Source organism: Carya illinoinensis, chromosome 13 (genome assembly GCF_018687715.1).
Source record: "Carya illinoinensis cultivar Pawnee chromosome 13, C.illinoinensisPawnee_v1, whole genome shotgun sequence".
Lineage (NCBI taxonomy): Eukaryota > Viridiplantae > Streptophyta > Magnoliopsida > Fagales > Juglandaceae > Carya > Carya illinoinensis.
This window is the reverse complement of record NC_056764.1, coordinates 6212554-6221073: the sequence shown is the minus strand read 5'-3', so window position 1 is coordinate 6221073 and position 8520 is coordinate 6212554.

Here is an 8520-nt window from a genome sequence, read left to right as displayed (position 1 = left end):
TGTCCCAAGAAAACTCAGAGGAAAGGCATTGTACCCAACAGAGATCTCAAACCAAAGCCACGGCCTCCAGTGTCAGCTCAAGTGTATGCAGTCACTATCCTGGAGAGACAGACACTGATACTCCCAGAGTAAATGTCATTCCTGGTATATTTCTAAGACCATTATATTGTTAAGCTTAATTAAGATTGATTGGATACGCATGATTAACTGTATATTTATATGGATCATTAGATCATGATATACATTGAGACTCCAGAAGAGCTCATGAAAACTGCACATATTTGAAATATAAATATGAAAGTATTTCATATTCATATTACGATTTTGTAAGAAATGTGCATTATTAAAGGAGAAATAAAATGGAGTATATAGAACATCTACCAGAAGATAGAAACACAAATATAAATATTTGTGAAGAATTATTTTATTATCACAAAGCAAATTTACAGAAATTTGAGGCTCTTTGCCTCAATCTTTAAACGCTCTTACTCTTCAAAAATCTGCATGCCTTTCCTATCTAAAAGAGTAGCCACTCAAAAAGAAGAGTTAAACAAAGATTTTAAATCTCTGTTCTCTCGCTTTAATGCTTCTATCTTCATGTTGGACTCCATAAGAAGCCGCTGAAGGATAAAAATATTCTTGTGGAGTTTGTCAACCCCACCAGTCCTAGATTGTAGTCGCTGAGAATATGTGACAAGGGTTTATGAGTATCGGGTACCGAGACTCACAAGCTCGTAGATAATTTCATTATCTGACTTATTAGTCAGATCATTATTGGATTGCATTATAGCACCTACGGAAGAAGCAGAAAAAATAGGTGAACGAGGTGCAGAATACCTCATATATTGGTAATGAGAAAATTGCTGAGCCATTGCAAAGTGAGAAAGCAGAAAGAGATTGCAGAGTAAGAATGCAGACTAATTTCAGAAAAGTGAAGAAAATGAGATGCGAAAGAAAATGAACTGAATAATTCTTTTATAGAGAAAATTATGACGAATCATCTCTCGTGAAGGATTTCTCTACAAGAGACAAGAGCAATGTAGTATCATAGCTGCGGCGCCTGATAACTACAGAAGAGCAAGTAGTGTCATAGTTATGCGGCGCCTGACAGCTACAGAAAACCTATAAAAATCATGTGGATCAGAATTGTCTGGTCTAAAACAGAGGGCCACCGATTTTGTTAAGAGAGAGAGAGAGAGAGAGAGAGAGAGAGAGAGAGAGGTTAACGGCTTAATTTTTGATGAATGTTCTACTAACTATGGTATTTACAAGAACATTTAAAGTATATCGCCTATGTTTTTCTAAAGAAAAGTTTCAGAAGATTATTTACTTGAAATTTTAGGTTTGGAGAGTATGTCGTTACAACTTGGCCAACCTTGTACAAAGAAGTATAATATAATTGTTGATTAAAGTAAGAGAATTAAGGAATGACATAATCTCAAAGGCAAATATATACGGGATAGACAGCAGGTTGGTAAGCAACACCTCCTCATTAAATTGCTATTTTTTATTTATTTCGATTTTGAGGACGAAATCTTTTTTTTAGGAGGGAAGATTGTAACAGCCCGCTAGAAATTCAATTGTAGAATTTCTATTGACTTTAGGAACCTCGTGAAAATTCTATAAGTTTTTACGAATCCATTAATCATATAGGTTTTAGTCTAACTACATAGTTAGTGTTATTATTTACTATGATATCAGAAACGTGTTTTAGATTATTGGAGATAGTTAGAAGTGTCAAAATGTATTATGGTTTGTGTCATTAGATTCGGAGGGTCATTTAAGGTCTTATGGCGCAATAACACTTTTTCATATTTTCGGACGAAACGTCGGTTCAAAATTGTGGATATTATTGGATAAAAATATCTTAAGTTAATTTTGTAGATATTATTGGATAAAAATATCTTAAGTTAATTTTGTAGATATTATTCGATAAAAATATATTAAGCTAATTTCGTGGATATTATTGGGTAAAAAATATTTTGAGATAATTTTTGTAGATATTATCGGGTAAGAGAGTCCTACACTTAACTCTCACTCTAGGTAAGAGAGACCTACACTCGACTCTCACACCAGTCTCATCTCATCCATATCTCATCCATAAGTATCTCCAGCCACCTCCCCCTCCCTACGAAATTATCTTCATTTACACTTTCCATTAAAAGAATATCAATCACTCTCTTTCGGACAGATTTTAGGAGTTCTTTTGCACACCCTTTTCAAAGCTTTTGTAAGTGTTTTATCATAAAGTATCTTTCATATAAGTTGTTCTTTTTTTAGTCTAGTTTACGTGGATATCTTATTTGTCCCATTTGAAAATCATTTGGTCAGTCAAATATTATGGAAACTATAAAAAGGTCATTCTGAAAGATAAACTGGAGAATATGTTATAGTTTGGAATTTTTGACCAAGCTAATGGATAGATATTGGTCCAAAATTTTTATGGAGCATTATTAACATGTGTATATGATTATTGGTTGAGGATTTTTGCATGATTAAAGGTTTTGATGAAAGATTTTCTTAAATTTAGAAACTTAGAAGCTGGAAGAGAAAAAACAGTTTTTGTTTTAAGAAAATTTAACTCTTTGGTGGTCTAAAAACTATTCCAATGACTTTGATAATTTTATTGAGGATCCTAAACATCTTATATACATGTTATATTATTATTTTGAAGATATTTGATGTTAGTTTCAAAGATATAAAATTTTCTGCAAAGAGATATTCGGATAGGCCAAAGTGTGGATGTTGTTGGCTCAATTTATGTTTTGGTTAATGTTTAACCATCTGATCTTGAATTAAAAACTTATATATGTTTTAGGATATCTTTTTAAACCATGTGATGGTTTGGTTTGAAGATCACATCTTTATAAGTCATAGATCAAAAGGTTAATCAAAACAAGTTAGAAACAAAAATCAATGGAAATAGCATATGAGAATTTCGGCCATATGGAGTTTTAATAGTTGTAATTAATTTTAAATTTTTCTAAATTGATATTTGAGTTGAGGATAAAATTTACATGAGGCATGTAAATTTTGGTGACTTTTGGAATTAGTATGCAAAATCCTTAAGTTATGAGTAAAACGGTCATTTTCCTACATGTAGAGAGTAAAATGAAAATTTTATTCTCTAAGTTAGTATTTTACATATTTTAAATTATTAGTGATTTAGTGCTAACTTTTAGAATCACTAATTACAGTTCCTCGTGATCGCGCTTGAGGTTTTATAAGAAACACGGAGATCGAAGTAAGTTAGCTTTTAACTTACTAGCAATCTACTGTGTATGTGTGTTAAGTAAAAGAACTACAGTGTATGTATGTGTGTTATCATATATGTCATGCTATGCCAAGTCATCACGTAATTGTCTGTTATACAGAATTTATTCTGTCATCAGTTTTTATCTATTACATAATATATTCTGTCATGTATTGCTGTACATTACAAGTACATCATGCTAAGTATGTCATCTATTACATGTATGTCAAGTCTTGTGATATTCACTGTTGCAAGTATGTCATGTTAAATATGTTGTCTATTATATGTTATGCCGTGTTATGAAATGTTTCTATCTCAAGTTGGTCATGTATTTCAAGTTATGTTCAAGTCACGTTATGTTACGTCAGTGCTTCAGTCTTTTTGTATTTCAGTTACGTTTCATCTTGAGTTACATTCAGTTTCGTGGAGTCCACAACAACTGTGGCACACGAAATATGGGATCATAGCAATTGTGATGCATACACTACGTAAGACACAGCAATTGTGACACATAGAATACATGGGGCTACAACAACTGTGGAATATGTATTTAACTGCATTGTGACGCGTAGAATACATAGGGCCACAACAACTGTGGAGTATGTATTTAACTGCATTGTGACGTGTAGAATATATGAGGCCACAACAACTGTGGAGTATGTATTTAACTGCATTGTGATGTGTAGAATACATGGGGCCACAACAACTGTGGAGTATGTATTTACACGTAGAATACATGGGGCCACAACAACTGTAGAGTATGCATTTTTCATGTTAAGTCAAGTTTTAGAACAAGTTTGTGTTAAGACAAGTTTCAGATCAAGTTCATGTCAAGTCAAGTTCAGTTCACGTTTTAATTTAAGTTATGTCAATTATGTTATGTTGTACGTCAAGTTATGCTTTAATTACTTATGAATTTGATTATACATTCATACTTTTACTGTCATCCATGCATCATTAGCCTGTGTGGAAGTTGTTGTTAACTTAACTAAGATTTGTAATCAAATCTCACTGTGGTAGTCTCAACTACCATTACTCTCGAATGGTTGATCTTGTTACAGGACCTGAAGGAGGATCAGGAGCTGACCAACTAGGCACAGTTGACTAAGCGACGGTACGACATCAATGTTAATATAGTAGTCAACGTAAATTACTACTTGTACGATGGAGTTACATCTCTAGTACTTTTTGGATCATAACCATTTTGGACTAGTGTTGTGATCTTAGTTGTTCGATGGATTTTTATGTATGAAGTATGTTTTAAGCATTTGAGATATTTTCAATTTGGTGCATAGTATTGCTAAAGAAAAAATTTATCCGCTGCGAATATTGCATATTGTTAGATACATGTTAAGAACATTGCATCTTATATGTCATGAACGGGGGCAACTAACATTGTGTTGCATGTCTCGACGCTTCAAATGTCCGTTTGATCCCAAACGGAATTTGGGGGCGTCACAGTTTATCTGATCCCCTAGCTTCTTTTTAAGGCAGGATATATGGATTACCGGATAGATCTTGGATTCTTTGGGTAGATCTAGTTTATAAGCAACCTTTTTGACCCTCTGAATGATCTAAAAGGGTTCGAAGTATCTCGGAGAAAGCTTCAAGCTTCTTCTCACAGCAACTATCATTGGCCGATAGGGACTTAACCTCAAATAGACCCAATCTCCTACACTGTATTATCGTTCTGTCCTCTTCTTATCTACATAATGTTTCATCCTTGTTTGAACTTCCTGTAGGTTTTCTCTCACCAAAGTCAGAATGAAATCTCGGCTTCTCATCTCTTCTTCGACTGCTTGCATTGCCGTTGAACCAAGCTCATACAGAAGAAGCTGAGGTGGCACTAGACGATACACAACCTTGTTGAGAAGTGTTCTGAGGTATTATATGACCATTCGGCTAAAGCTAGCCAACTAGCCCAATCCTTGGGTCTATCACTGGTAAAGCACCGAAGGTACCCCTCTAACCATTTGTTCATTGCTTTTGTTTGACCATCCATCTGAGGATTGTATGCCGAACTCATCAGTCACTTTGTCCCACTTAAATGAAAAATTTCTTTCCAAAACTGGCTTGTGAATATTGCATCTCTATCACTAACTATGCTCTGTGGAATACCATGTAACTTGAATATGTTATCCATAAATGCTTTTGCGACTATTTCTGTTGTGTATGGATGAGCCAGTGGTATGAAATGGCTATATTTGCCTGAACCTGTCTACTACGACCATAATTATACTGTAACCTTTGGATTGAGGCAAGTCCTCTACAAAGTCCATACTGATATCACCCATGCTTTGTTTAGTATGGGCAATGGCTGTAGAGACCCTCTTTCCGCATGCCATGCCAAAATAATTCTTTTTTGATTCTGGAGTGTGTCTTATGTGATCCAGTATGTCCTCCCATAGGGCTGTTGTAGAATTGTTGCCCTACTTGTTATTGTTATGCCTTTAGGGTTCCCAAGTGTAACTGCCATTTATAAAATATAAGCCCTCCCCAGATTTAGTAGTACTTAAGAGGGTCTAGTCCACCTTGATGGTAGTTGCTGAGTAACCTCTGCAACTGGGGGTCTTGGTTGTACACTTGATGGAGCCCTTCCCACTAGTTAACTATAACCATGCTAACGGCTTTGGCTTCTTCATGAACAATCAATTACATTTGTTGACTTGGGACCTCTTCTTCATTAGATAACCTGGAGAGTGCATCTGCTGCCTTGTTTCCTTTCCTACTGCGATATTCTACACTAAAATCAAAGCCTAATAGCTATACAACCCATTTTCGTTGGAAGGGTGTTCCAAACCTTTGCTCTAATTTGGTGGAGCTGATAGTCTTGGTATGGGATTTGGTCCAAGTAATCTAAGTGAAGGTTGCTTGTATGAGTTTGGATAAAAATTATCTTGGGTTTGGGTGTTTCGGTACTGATACCGTCTTCTTCCAACCTCTTCTTCTTGCAATTGAGCCAAACCAAATGCAACTGAGAGGGTACTTGGTTTAAACAGGGTAACAATAATTCTCAGTTCATCCTTTAAGCCACTTAAAAAACTACTTATACGAAACTCTTTACTTACCCCATTTATTTTGTTTGACAAGAACTCAAAGGCAGTTTGATAATCTTCTACACTCCCGGTTTGTCTCAACTTGGTGAATGTTCCTATCCAATCCTCATATGTCGAAGGTCTAAATCTAATGCGAAAAGCCTTCAAGAAATCCTCCCAACTTGCTACCGGGGTGGATTCCTCAACCAGTAATACCAAGTCAGCACCTTCCCCTCAATGTGGAAAGATGCGATCTCCATCTTATGATCCTCCAGAATTTGACAATATGTAAAAAAATTGTTGCACCTTCAAGATCCATTCATTGGGATCTCCCCCATCAAAACGAGGGAAGTCCAACTAGAGGGTCCTTGCCTGAATTCCACCATGTCCATCAAACAAGGGGGTTAACATTAACCTTCACATTATGTGAAGGTCCCTTACCCGAACTAAGCTTAGATCTAATCTGCACCAAGTTATCATAGCTGGATGTAGGGGTGCTACCCTCACCATACGGTGCGGGATAGACCCCCCCGGCCCCCGCATGGGGTGGATGGGGAAAATCTCCCCCATCCCCCGCCCCCGGTGTGCGAGGGCGGGGTACCCCGTCCCACTTGATGGGGTACGGGGTGGGGGGGGCAATCCGTCTGCCCCCTCACCCTCCTTCTGGGCCATTTTCGGCCCAGAAAATGGAAGCAATTTCTGGGCCATTTTGGGCCCAGAAACCTCAGCAATGGGCCAAAATGGCTCACAAGTATGTATTGAAAGGCCCAAAAAAAGCTTGTAGGCCATTTTCATTTTTCAGCCCATAAAATTATAAGTAAAAAGGAAAAAAAAAATTAAAAACCAAAATAAAAAAAAAATGTTATGAATGGTAATTGATTTTATGGCTAATAAAAGTTACCAGTCTAAGAGTCTAATATGTAATAAACTAATAATAATAACTAAGTTATTACAAAATTGAAAGGCTAAACAATTACAAACATAAAAGTGTCCAAGGGACATTGTATCAACATTACAAATTATTGAATACAAAATTTGAACAAATAATTAAAAATTGAATATTTTAAAGAGGCTTGTCAGCTATGGCTTGTCTTTGAGTCAAGAGGTGTGACTAGGGGTGTCAAATCGTGTTAATGGGTCGTGTTCGTGTCGTGTCAAAGCATACATATTATACAATATAGGTAAACCCTAACCCGACCTGTTAAGCTTATCGTGTCAAGATCTTAAACCCTAACATGACCCATTAACCTAACAGGTCGTGTCGTGTCAACCCGTTTTGACCCATTAGTGAATAATACGAAATAAGTTAACACAATACAATATGACTCGTTTCAAAATGTTTATGTAACTGGATTGAATAGATCCGAAATTAACACGTTTGACTTGATTAAATTTAGTATAATTTTATATAAATGTTAAAATTATAATATCTATAAAAATTATAAACTAATTACAAGTCTAAAATTACAATCCAAATAATAAAAATATCAAAATTAAAATTATAACAATTTTACTTTTAAGTATAAGGGTATAATTATAATTTTAACTTTCTTAACGTGTCATATCGAGTTATAACGGGTCAAAACGGGTTAACCCGTTATCAATTCGTTAAGCAATCGTGTCTTAACGGGTCAACCCATTTTGACCCGAACCCATTAAGACTAAATCCTAACTCGCTATTATCGTGTCGTATTCATGTTGGGTTAACGGATCGTATAACATATTGCCACCCTTAGGTGTGACAGTTGGGGCGGCCTGGGCTTGCGCACATTTTTATGTTGCAGAGGTACTAGACGTCTCATGTGTTACTACAAAAATTAATATTAAAATTAATAACGATGAAATGGAAATGAATATAAATAAATTAAAATAATAAAATAGAAAATAATTACCAGGTGGTCCAAATCCAGACTGATCACCACCCTCATCGGTCTCCTTAAAATCTAAAATATCTGGAACATGAATATCATTTCCTATCGTTCAACTCTGTGTGCATATCAATGTTTCTACAGTTGTAGGAGACAATGAACTACGGAAAGGATCCAATATATGATCTCTGGTACTAAAGGCTGACTCTGAGGCAATGGTGCTAATAGGGATGACCAAAATACAGCGGGCAATCTTAGAAATGATGGGATATTTCTTTGAGGCATTCTTTCACCATCCTAATATATCAAAATGATCATCATCATCTTGGACCATATCCGCTGACAAATAATTGTCGAACTCAGA